The following is a 13,024-nucleotide window of genomic DNA, read 5'->3' as shown; positions in this document are numbered from 1 at the left end:
TGCGGCAGAGCTGGAATCTGGAGCTGGCTGCTCTGCCCCAGCTCAGACAGCCCTCATTTTTTCCAACTTCTGTAGCTTTTTTCCAACTTCATTCTTTATCTAAGTTTGACGCATAATCATAAAAGTGCATTCTAAGAGAGTGGCATTGCTTGTAGTACTATTTTGAACTACTTATATTTTGTATTTTCTTGATCTTCTCCACGAAACCTCCTGTAAGAAAACTTGGGTTGAGTTCTAACTTGCGATTTCCTAGTTCTGTGTCTCTGAGCCAACTCCTTAAACTTTCTCAGCCTCAATTTCCTCCACTGTAAAATAGATAAGAAAATAATAATACCTAACTCTTCTGGTTGTTATGAGAGTTAAAAACCCAGTATATACCTTGTACAAAAGAGCTGTTTCTGTGTTGGATTTAACATGATGATATTAGTTTATTTTCAAATTCCATTTAATTTCTAGTTTCTTTATAGTAGTGTTTTTTTTTTTAATATCTTTATTGGAGTATAATTGCTTTACAATGGTGTCTTAGTTTCTGCTTTATAACAAAGTGAATCAGCTATACATATACATATATCCCCATATCTCCTCACTCTTGCATCTCCTTCCCACCCTCACTATCCCACCCCTCTAGGTGGTCACAGAGCACTGAGCTGATCTCCCTGTGCTATGCGGCTGATTCCCATATAGTAGTGGCTTGAGATAGTCCTAAAAACTCAGTGATCTAAAGAGAACTAGATGTTTTTCTTCAATACATTAAAACACTGACTTTACACAAATTTTAAAAAGTACTTTTTAATCAAAATAGTATTTTGCTGTTTGGTCAGAATATACTATCTTGCTGTTTAACCAACGTTGAATAAAAGGTTCTGTTACTAGTTTAAGACTGTTCCTAAAGGTAATGTTTACATTTATAAACACAAATTATTATTGAACATTGTCATTTTTAGTCCAGAAAACCACTGAGCACTTCGAGAGCTACACTTACTCAGAAAACCATTTAAAGATCACTGGTCTTCAAAAACAGACACCACTTTTTCATATTCTTTATATCAGAGGAAAAAAAGGACATTACTGCATTCACTCCAATTATTTTCCTTTAGAGTCAGATGAAAAGAAGCGAAATTCACAAATAGTTTTTAGCCTTGATTTACTTTCCCCCCCTACGACCACCATCATTTATAAAAGAACTTTTCAGCCTTTTGAAAGATAAATACATCTGATGTTAGAAATGAGAATTCTTTTATTCTTAATATTTTATTTCACCGTTATTAAAAGACTTGTCAAAGCAACCTTGACAAAACCCCCAAATGTGTGTTCTACATAACATTGAAAATCAAGTTTGGGCTGTAGATAGCAAAAGTCCATCCGCAACTCTCCTGAGATTGCAACTGAGAGATTCTCATTTCTCAGGGCGCTTCCCAAATACCTGTTTGTTATGAATTGTTTGATTAAAATAAGACAACCAAATAGTCTGGTTATCAGGTCATTAGGATCTTTGTAGGATTGAAATGTCCTACATTTGCCTGAAGCTGGGCAGGATCTTTTTTTCTCCCCTTAACACGCAATCTCCTTGAAAAAATAGTTTCTATTCCACTGTTTCTCATTCCCTGGTGAACTCACTGCAATCTTGCAAGACTGTCTTTGGTGAAACCACCCTCTTCACGGTCACTTAATTGCTAAATCAAGGAAGACTTTTTAGACCTTATCTTCTTTGAGTATTAGTACACTGGAAACACACTCTTTCCCTGCTTGAAACGCTTTTTTCTTCGCATTCTGTAACAGCCATGTCCACTGCCTTTCTTTCTGCTTGCCTGTGTCTCCACACTCCTGACTCAATCCTGGGATTACCTGGTTTTTTGTTTGTTTAAAGAATAAATTATTTATTTATTTATTTATGGCTGCGTTGGCTCTTCGTTGCTTCGCGCGGGCTTTCTCTAGTTGCAGCGAGCGGGGGGCTACTCTTCGTTGCGGTGCGCGGGCTTCTCATTGCGGTGGTTTCTTTTGTTGCAGAGCACAGGCTCTAGGTGCACAGGCTCAGTAGTGTGGCACACGGGCTTAGTTGCTCCTCAGCGTGTGGGATCTTCCTGAGCCAGGGCTCAAACCCGTGTCCCCTGCATTAGCAGGAGGATTCTTAACCACTGCGCCACCAGGGAAGTCCCATACCCGTTTTAAAAATCTTTGCCTAATTGATAAATGAAAAGTCATCTAGTTTTTGTAACTTATTGTGTCTGTTTACATATTTGCCACACAAAGATCAGAGATACACTGATAACAGTGTTGTTGCCATTTATTCTTTCTTGGTTGTACATCTTAATTTGACGTTGAGGCTTTTCATCTCTTTCAGAGAGGGGATTGTATGTTTTCGAACACCTTCGCCTCCCTCCTTCCTTCCATTTCCTTACAAATGAGCATGTATTTGTTTAATTTAATTGAATGGAATTGAACACTTCATTCCCATTAGACTTTTAAGCACCGTACTTGGTCCAGGTTCTTCATAAACCTTCCAGTGAGGAGCACGGAGCACTGTACTGAAGGATGGGAGAACTGTTTCTAATCCCAGTTTAGTCCCCTAACTAGCTGTGCATTCTTGTGCAAGCCACTTAACCTCTCTGGACCTGCGCTCCCTTTTATGTAAAGTGAGTGGGATGGTATCAGGTAATGTCTTAGGTGTCTTCTTGTTCTCACGTCACAGAGGTAAGATTTTCTTCCAGGAACTTCCTTTAGAGGCAAACTCTTAGAATATTGCCTCCTACTCTGCCAGAAGAGTGCTCTCCTCCAACATAGTGTCACATCTTTGAGGCAGAACTTGCTTCCTTCCAGAGCTGTGATTCGTTTGTATGGGGCCATGAACCCTAGGACAGTAGCAGCAACTACCGTCCAAAAAACACAGCCAAGACTTAAAGGTAAAGTAGGTCTTATCCGTTTTGTGTGTGTATTGAAAATGCTTTGAAAACCTGTTGAAAGCTAGGGACCCACTCACAGGAAAACACACATAAGCATATACGTACAAAATTTTAGGGGGCTCCTAGACCGTCTGAAGCCCGTCCACGTACTCCCTGGAAGCCATGAACCCTAGGCTAAGAATATTTGATTTGGGAACATTAATGGGATCCCTGGAGATAAAACGAAATTATCAGAAATGCTTACTTCCCATTGGAAGAGGGAGCTGCTAAATTAAATATTTACAGAATATTATCAAAACTCCCTTTTCAAAACTAAACTCTTATGCTTACTTGTAAATATCTTCTTCATAAATCAGGTCATGTGCTAACCTGCTTAAATCTTGCAGAGTAGAATGCAAATGCCTTACCGTGCATTATAAAGTCCTGTGTGGTCTGGTTCCTGCTCGCCATCGCTTTATACTTTTGAGCTCCACTGGCCTCCCTTTTGCCCTGGGAACATACCAACTCCCTCCCTACAAGTCACTCTGTTTCTGCTGAACAGTCTCGGAGTGACCTGCTGCCCCTGCCCAGACCGCATCCCGCCTTGCATTCAGGCTTCAGTTCAAGCGCCCCCTCCTCAGGAATGTCTCCGCCAACCACCTTCACCCCACCCTCAACCATGCGCTATCACAACACCCAGTTTTCTCCAGTAAAACTGATCTTGTTACAGCCCTGGCTGTTTTTGTCTTCTCTCCCCACGAGAATGTTAGTTCCATGAGGGAAGGGGCCTTGCCTCTCAGCTATAACCGCAGTCCCAGAGCCAGGGACAGATTAAAACCTTAAGGGGGTCTTGCCTGGTGGCGCAGTGGTTGGGAATCCGCCTGTCAACGCAGGGGACACGGGTTCGAGCCCTGGTCCGGGAAGATCCCACATGCCGCAGAGGAACCAAGCCTGTGCGCCACAACTACTGAGCCTGCGCTCTAGAGCCTGCGAGCCACAACTACTGAGCCCGTGAACCACAACTACTGAAGCCCTTGTGCCTAGAACCCGTGCTCCACAACAAGAGAAGCCACTGCAACGAGAAGCCCATGCACCGCAACGAAGAGCAGCCCCCGCTCGCCGCAACTAGAGAAAGCCTGCGCACAGCAACAAAGACCCAACGCAGCCATAAATAAATAAATAAAATAAATACATTAAACAACAAACAAACAAAAACCTTAAGGGGGTCTCAGCACTAAAGATGACGGTGCTCCTCTTCCATCTTTAATTCTGGCCAAAAACTTTGGTGCGCCTCCCTCATATTAAACTCTAACCAGAAACAGTACTAAACCACACACTTACGTGTACTGAAACAAAAATAGCTTCTTTCCAGATGGTCTGATTATACGACCTTGGAGCCCCTGCTTTGCTGGCACCCTAAATACATGAGCCGTTTGTCTGCTTTTGGGGAACTTATCACTCACTCAATCCTTTAAACATACTGGAAGCAGTTTTAGGTTAAGCTGGCCTATGCCTACCAGAAAAACCTTGCTGGGATTACTGATAGGAATTGTGTTAAATCTATAAATCGATTTGGGAAGAACTGACGTATTTACTATATTGGGGCTTCCAAGCCAATTATTTAGGTCTTCTTTAATTTTTTTTTAATCAGCATTTTATAATTTTCAGCATACAGATCTTGTACACGATTTGTTAGATTTATACCTAAATATTTCATATTCTTTGGAGCAACTGTATCAAGAAATGATACTGTTTTACATTTGTTCCTACCTGTTTGTTGTTGGCATATACAGAAGCTCTTTTAGTAGAACAAGGAGGAATGTACTCTTTAGTGACATAAACTTGTTCAGTATTTATTTGCTGGACTACTAACAGGCTATGTATCCTACCATTCATGTCCCTCTGCAGTGTGCCTCTAAATCTCAAATTCAGCCTAATTCTTGATTGCTTCACCCCAATCTCTACTACTGTTAGAAGGGTCTACTCATCCCTCACCTGAATACCCCTTATGCATTCCATGTCCATGTCTTCACTCCTGCCATTTCCCCTCTAGAATCGTCCCTCCGCTGAACCCTCTTCCCCCAAACTAGATCTTAACTATCAAACCCCAGCTGACATCGCTCCTTTTCTCTGCTGGACTCTTTTAACCAATATCGTATGCCACTCAATCATTAATTTAGTTTTTCATTAGTTTTAATCCATGCATGTCTCATTCCCTAGTTAGATGATATGCACTGGGAGACTCCCATAATAGCTATCATAGCACCACATACATGGAAGGCGCTCCAATTTAATTGTATAAATGAAGAAAGTCGAGAGAGGTTTCAAGACGTGTCAGAATAAGGCGCCTGGAGCTGCAGCATCTAAAGAAGTCTTCAAGATCCAGGCTCTCCACCTCCAGGACAAGGATTCTCTCTCTTTTCCTTCCTTCCCCCAAATCCCAACTCCTCCAGCTAGTCAGACTGGAGATGCAGATCCTTTCCAACTACCCCTTTGAAACCGTTCTAGAAACAGCAGGTCTATATGGGCAGTCGATTTCTAGAGGTTTTCTTTAAGAGCATAGGCAGTAATCCCATTGGAGCCGCAGCAACATCCCCCGGCCACCAGAGGGCAGGGCGCCGCGGGAGAGATTGCTTCCCCTCTGCAGAAGTCTTAAAGAGGTCAAAGGCAGAGGCAGAAAGTCGGCTCTGCATCCATGGCCTTCAGGCGTCTTTTACTGCCTCGAGTGCTCAGCGCTCTCCCCCTCTCCAGATGGGCTCCTTTTCCTCCTGTAAAAGATGGGCCGGAAGTTCCTAGAGGCTTACCCTAATACTAACCTTAAATGATTATAAGAACGAATGCACTTAAGCTGCAGGATTTAAAGGCAGAAAAGGAGTATGGAGATGTTTCATCTTTCGTTAGATGAACCCCAAACCTGCTTCTCAGTTCTTTTACCAATCAAAAACAAAAACAGAACAACAACAAAAAGCCCCAGGCAGTGTCCAAACGGACATTCCCCAACAAAGATTGGCCTTTAGGGACCAATGTCCCAAATCCAGTACATTGTAAATGGAATATTTTAGGAGCTACTATTCCTACACACAAATTCTGGCTCATGGGGCAGTCCGCTCGCAGTGTGCTTTTCCGTCATTAATCACATCTTTGTTATGTGATATCCACGTGAGTACTTCTCAGTAGAAGCCGCTTCATGCTCAAATGCTCAAAGCACACTAGAATAAAGCTCCGATTGTCCTGTTCAGTGATTCCAAGTCCCGGTTTGTCGCCACCTCAGGTCTCTAGTTTCCCAAAGTGTGTAATGTAGTTTCAAAACAAAGCTATTTTAATTAATCCAAATAAAAAATGCACGAAGTGTGTTAAGTTAAATCAACGGGGTCTTGCTCTTGCACTTCGCAAGGGGCGGTGAACCTCTGGTCTGTGCTGCCCGATACAGAACATACCTGTGAAGGGCATTTTAGCCTGCTCGCGCTCGTTACATTTACAAATGTAAATAGAAATAATAAGTAAATATAAGCACAGTGAAGTAATGAATGTTAGGAGCATTCAGGTGAGGGCTTTCAACGACAAACACACAGAGGGAGCTGAGCGCTTGACCACCTGAGTGTGATTTCTTTCTTAAAGTACCTGTAGCTTCTCTTTCCTAAGAGACGGCAGCGCCCTGCGTTTTAGATTCGTCACTTTTTAAAGAGCGGTTGTAATGCTCTCAAATCATTGTTGGCGTTTCTTCACGCTGGGGAGGCAGCTGGAAACAGCCCAAGGAGGCGGAAAAGGCTCTGCGCCTCGCTGGGGCGGCGAGGGGCTGGGGGGGGGACACCCTGAAATACCTGTTGGGGCGCAGCGCTGAAGGCGCGCGGCCGAGCCCCGGCCCCGGGGGCCGGGGGTCGGGGAGATCAGGGGCCCCGGGGGGCGGCCGGCGGGCGCGCGGGCGCAGAAGGAGGAGGCCGCGGGGCCGCCTCCCCGGGCCGCCCGGCTCCTCCCAACGGCGCTCGCGGAACCTGTCCCGGAGCCGCCGGGCCCCGGAACGGAACGGGACCCGACCCCTCCCCGAGCGGCCGCGACCAGGCGCCGAGCCGCGCTCCGGACTCGGGCGGGCGCACGGCCCCGCCCGGCGCCCACCGCCCTGCCCTCGCCTGTCTCCTCCTTTCCCCGGGGCTCCGCTGAGTTCATTCACTGGGATTGGTTTCAAGTGACGCCATCTCTTTATTTTTAAACCAATGACCTCATCCGCGCTTGAAGTTTCCTGACCAGCGACTCTTTCTCTTTCCCCCCAACCCCCCACCCCCCCACCCCCCCGCCTTTCCCCCTCTTTCTGGGTATCCCTGTTTGGGGGGCTCTGAGCAGTTTTCAAACGACCACCATCACCTCTCCCAACCCCCTCCACGTCCCCGCCGCCACTTCCACCTCCCAGGTTCCTCGCCTCTTTCGACTGTTTTTTCAAGGCTGATCGGGGGTGGGGGGTTAGAAAGAGCGAAGAAAAGTTGCAAACGGCTCCGCGCGTCCCGAGCCTCCCGCCCCCCCCCCCCCGCCCCTCCGAGCAGGAGAAGATAATATAGCGAAAAGAAGAGGAGGAGGAGAGCGCGACGGGACGGACGCGAGCGGGAGCGCAGCTGCCCTCCCGGCTCCGTCGCGGCGCCTCGCGGGTCCGGGAGGCGAGGGGGCCCCGCGGGGAGACGCCGTGACGACTTTCGTTCCCCCGCCCCGAGGGAGCCGGGAGGTCGGCGGTCCCGAAAGTAAGTGGCCGCGCGGACGGCGGGGTGGGAGGGCGCGGGGCCGGGCTCCCGCCGCGCCGGTAGCGTGGACGCTCGTCCGCGCACCCCGCCGGCGCTGCCCTCCCGGCGGCCGGGCCCGGGGTCCAGGGCGGGGTGGGGGGCGACCGCGGGCCGGAGCGGCGCGCGCGTGGGAAGCGGGGGCGGGGAGTGGCGCCCGGCGGGGGGGCCGGCGCGGGGGGCGGGGGACTCGGGCCGGGCGGCCGGGTCCCGCCGCCAGGAGCCGCCGCCGACGCGGTCCCTTCGCGGGCGAAGCTGCTCACTTCCAGGCGCGACTGTTACACAACACGCCTGCCAAGTGGGGCCCCGGCCTGACGGTTCCCATTATCTCCAGCTCGCCTTTGGCGTAAGCCGCGCGGCCACCGGGGTGGTGACGGGGTTGCTTTCTTCAGTCAATTCGCTTTTCCTCCTGAGACCCCTGAGGCCCGGTGTTGGGGGCCCGGCCCGGTGCGCCAGTGACTTCTTTATTTACACCAGTCGTAAAACGTGAGAAAGGAAAAAGCCCAGGGAGATGACCGAAGGTCTGTGTTATCATGTGTAGCTTCACGGAATGAAACACAGGGGAGGAAGATATTGGTGCAAAACGGAAGTTTTCAGGTGCTGCTGGGTTTATTTCCTTAAAACGACAACAGCAGCAACCCGGTAATTAACTCGAGAAAATACAAGTAGATCTTAAAATGAATGGATCCTGCAAAATCCTAAGGAAGTGTATCAAACGTCAGCTGCAGAGATCCTAAATCAAGTCCTGGGTGCCTCGAATCGTTTGGAGAAAGCACACCTCCAACCAGCCTGTGATGAATAAAGTGGAGAGGAAAAACCTGTTACATAATCTCATTTGCCCTGGGGTTTGCAGTGCCGTCCCCTTGAATCAGGGGGAAGTGAGTTAAGATGCAGGGTTTTTAAACCTCTCTGAAGTTTTTATTTACCCAGTGCTCTGGCTGCCACTTCTGCTTTAAAAGATTGTAAGTAAATACTCTGCTCTTACAAGGGAACCAAACCTATCAAACCTGTTTAGAAAATGACCAGGTATGTTTCTTTCCTTTCTTTCCGGGGCGTGTGTGTGTGTGTGTGTGTGTGTGTGTGTGTGTGTGTGTGTGTGTGAAATTTACCATACATGAAAGACCTTATGACTAGTATTTGGGGAACTTAGACTGTCAGAAAAATGCCTCTGTAAGCCACTCATCTTATGAGTGCACATAGGTGACAACTGTTTCCTCAAAGGATTTATACTATTCTGAAAAGAGATTTTTGAAGTCGAGGTAAATTTTTAAAAGAAGAAAAGAATTCTTACCAATTGAATTAGTCACTTGTGAATTATTTACCTTTCCTTGAGAATCATGTGTATTGGATAAACAGCTGGGGAGTCCGTAGTTAATTGAGACTTGTAGGATTCTGTGTTTGGTGAAGGCAGCAGCCTGGAGAAGGTAAACTAAAAAACTAAAAATTTGGGGCTTTGAATGGGGATTTTAGTCAAAATGTGACTAGGCACTGTGAAAGTTTTTTGTTTTTGTTTTTTAAGTAAAGTTCTGGAATTTAACTGAGTTTGATGACTGTGTGAAAGCTTGTTGTTAAAAAGGTTTTGCGGGGGAGGTTAACATTTAACATCTTATGTAAAAGCTTCGCCTAAAAGACACCAGCCCAAAAGTTGGCTTTTAGGTAAAATAATTTGTACTTATCAAAGTTCTACATGGGGGGAAACAGTACAAATGAGTTTATTCTTAATTCTGCTGGTAATATGGTGACTAACATGAAAAAAAAAATAGGTTCAAGCGCTATAAATGCGCATTTGAATGTAAAATAATTGAATAGCTGTAAAGTGAAAACGGTCATGTAAAATTGAGGATTAAGGATCTCTTTGACCAAAAGCTTAATGGCAGTAGCTGAAAAGGGGGCAAAAGAGAAGATCCTGTTAACCTAGTTCTTTTCCTTTTTCTTAAACATTAGAAACTCATTTGTGGCAGTGAGGCTGAGATCAAGTCTGAGATTGGTGCACAGTTTAGGCTGGGGTCAGGAGAAGGGCCAGGGTTGATGTGTGAGTTTGTTGTGATGCTCTTTTCTATAAATGCCTGTATTGGGAATTTAATTCTATAGAGTTTTTGGCCTATGGGATTATATATCGTTGAAGGTGACTTACATAGCTGTTCAAAATTAGTGTTTTTCTATTTTTCAGCCAATCGTTATAGCCCACTAAATATAATTTGCTAGCATTACCAGTGTAATATATCTTAGAAACCCAACTTTTCCTGGAGTATCAAAAAAAAAAAAAAAAAACAAAACGGAGTTTTCTATCCAGTGTTATTTGGACTGAAAATTTTACTAGACGTGTAATGTTTTTATAATGCTTTGCATTCTCAAGCAAATGGTACTTTAAATTAAAGAAGTAAATTAATATAGGGTAAGCTGATTTGGATCAGAAGCCCCAAAACAGGGAAGAAATAAATCAGGGGAAACAGAAACAAGATTTTATGACAGTTTTCAACAGATTGAAAAAACTAGTTAAAAAGGCTTCATAGGAAAAACCACAGTTGATGTTTGATTGGCTTTTTTAAAAAAATTAACTGTATCAAAATTTAAAACCAAGACAGATATCCACCATCATAAAAGAAAATGTTTCTAACGGTGGCTTAAGCAAAAATATAATTAAGAAAGTAAATCTTGCCCAAAGCCACATATGATATATTCCAAAACCAGATGTCAAATTTTTTCTGATTATCTTGTGTTGTGGATAATCTGATATTTTTGTACATTTCATTTAGCCCAGATTGACCAAGGGTTGGTTGGCTTTGTGAAGGGATATAGGGTTCATAAAGTTTGGCCAGATTTAAAGAAGCAGGCTCAGGCTTTAAGAAGATGCCAGTCTCATACACAAACTGACTGAGAAGTTGGAAATGTAATCAAATAAATGACTGAAGGAAACAGGAGTGGCTCAGAAAGGAGTATCTGAGGCAGATTACCAAGGACAGGTACAAAGAAATAATAAAAGCTTGCCAGGGCTATGATCAGGGAAGAAGGAAATGGGATACATCTTGACATGAAAGGAAAAAGGCATAAAAAGAAAAAATACCCTCCAATACCTCAGCAACAGGAAGAGTGATGAAACTTTACCTCCGTCTTGATTGGGGTTAGATACCTCATTGTAGGTATCACCAAAAAGTCACAAGATTTTTTTATTACATACAAAAATTAATCTTGGGGGAGGGGGATGGATAAAGTGCATTTTGAGCAGCTATAGTTGTGTATATGAGAATGTAAAGCTTGAAATTGCCAAAGATAAATTTAAAAAATAGAGGGGGACCCTCTGAAATTTCAATTGAGTTATTGGAAAGGGAGGGCTAGGTTATAAAAAGTTGAAACTCTTAACTGAATTGATTTCTGGATTGACTACAGATATGAATCAGTCAAACAGAGCATTTATTAGTGGTGTACTCTTTACACATCCTGAGATGGATACCAAAAGTTAGGGGCATGGGTCCTTGCCCAGAATGAAGATTATGAGAATTTTAAAGGAGCTATATACATATGCAAAGGTAAACAATTATCAGACAGCTGGGAAGTGCCAAATTCATGGTATGAAGGAGAAGGAGACTGGAGGATTGCGGACCTAATCTTCACAGGGATAGTAGAGTTTGACCCTGGCCTCAAAGGATGGTTAACATGAGTTTGGAGGAAAGGAAGTAGGGGATGTGAAAGGGAGAGGCCATTCAGCCATCCATCCCTTCATTCAGGAGATTCATTCAGATTTGTTTGGAACCTCTGCTGTGTGCTAGACACTGTTCTCCGAACCTGGAATAGAGTGGAAAATAAGATGAGGTTTCTGCCCTTATGGAATTTACATTCTAGTGGGAGAAGACAGAAGGGCAGTAAACAAGTAAACACTACATGGAAAATCTGATGTCAGAGAGTGATGTCTTGTGAAGATAGTAATGAACAGAGTAGAGGAAATTATACAGTGCTCTTTATAGCCCCACTTATTCTGTGAATAACCTATTTTGCCTGTGATATCCTGGTGAATAATGTTAATGATTTAACTTTTTATTATTTATTTGCAGTCCAAACCAATTTGAATAGACGTCTACACATTAATTGACTTCATCTTTAACCAATTTTTAAAAAGAAACCTACGTAATATTTTGTAGATTGAAGCATGCACGCTTTGAGTTTTTAACTCCTTGTTAACAATTTGTGTGCAATTCTTCTGCTGTTATTTGCTAAGAACCTCATGTTTTTACAGTGAGGTTGATGTCATTCTTTACAGTTTACTTAGAGTTGTATGTGTTGGGCTGTATACTTAGGTAAGAGTCTCCATTAAGAACGATAATCACAATAGTGCTATAAAGTGAAGCTAAACTCCAAGGACAGTTTGTTTTGATGGTACCTTGTATGAGAGCGCACAAAACAAAAGATGTACAGAAACTACAAGTAAGCTCTTCAGCTCAGTTACCAGAAAATGGGGTCAAGGGTGACACCCCCTCCAGGCCTCGTCCACATGGTGCAGGAATCTGATGGTAAATTTGGGCTGTGTTGCGCTCCGTGTGGTTAATCATTCTCCTTACAGATTGATAGGGGAGTTAGTGGTCTCACCGGAAATATTAGCTTAAACTTGGGATTTTTACTGTTTTTCTACAAGTAGTAGACCTGATACAAAAGTGTCAGTTCTGAAATGGGGAAGTCTGGACTCTGTAGCCGTCTGACTGCCAGGTTTTACTGTTGTTGTTGACAAGATGTCCTTTGTAGTGTCAGCTAAACATTTCTTAGTGACTCTTTCATGTTTTTGGACACATTTATGAAGTACTTCTCAAGCATTTTGTAAGAAATGTGTTCTCTCATTCTCCATTCTGTCTGTAGTTTTAAACTTGGAAACAAAAATTATAGGTGGAACTGAGGTAAAGGATTTTCAAAAAGGATTTATATTAAGTGTATGTGCCTACAGAGCCACATCTTGAAAATTTTTCTATATGCACCTAACCAGTTTTCATCTACAATACATTCTGACACGCTTGGAATAAGCCTGTGGAAAATAAAACAATTTTCACAGGAAGTGGGAGATTCTTTAGCATTTCCTTGAGTTCCTTCTAAACTAGATAACTCCATTTAGAAAAGAATTAGTTGTAGTGATAAATGCTAGGGGTCTGTGATGTGTGTGATCAAAGCTAATGTGACGTGTACTCTTCAAACATATGTGGGAAGGACAGTAGAAATCAAATTTGTTTTAATGTCTGGGTGACGGGTGGGCTAAACTGCAGTTTACAGAAAAATATAAATATAAATTGTAATGGTGTATGGCAAGGTAATCAATATTAAATATCTCCATTCTTCCCCTTAAAATTAATAGGGAAAGTCACGTGTAGAGACGTATATGCTGCTTATTGTTTAAGTGTATAA

At 43.9% G+C, this 13,024-nt stretch overlaps 1 protein-coding gene across 4 annotated transcripts in view; it reads left to right on the top strand.

The window, feature by feature from the left end:
• The first annotated feature begins 7,177 nt into the window (after positions 1 to 7,177).
• The window catches only part of DUSP16 (dual specificity phosphatase 16), an 84,808-nt gene continuing 78,961 nt past the window's right edge, over positions 7,178 to 13,024 (top strand). For 2 of the 4 annotated variants that reach the window (XM_068559887.1, XM_068559888.1), the window contains exon 1: positions 7,178 to 7,606. The gene's annotated coding sequence lies outside the window, so the exon portion shown is untranslated. Of the gene's footprint in view, positions 7,607 to 7,832; positions 8,669 to 8,932; positions 9,067 to 13,024 lie in introns of those variants that run through there. The other 2 variants (XM_068559890.1, XM_068559889.1) reach the window with 2 other exon arrangements.

This window comes from Eschrichtius robustus, chromosome 13 (assembly GCF_028021215.1).
Source record: "Eschrichtius robustus isolate mEscRob2 chromosome 13, mEscRob2.pri, whole genome shotgun sequence".
Lineage (NCBI taxonomy): Eukaryota > Metazoa > Chordata > Mammalia > Artiodactyla > Eschrichtiidae > Eschrichtius > Eschrichtius robustus.
This window is presented reverse-complemented; position numbering and strand designations above follow the sequence as displayed.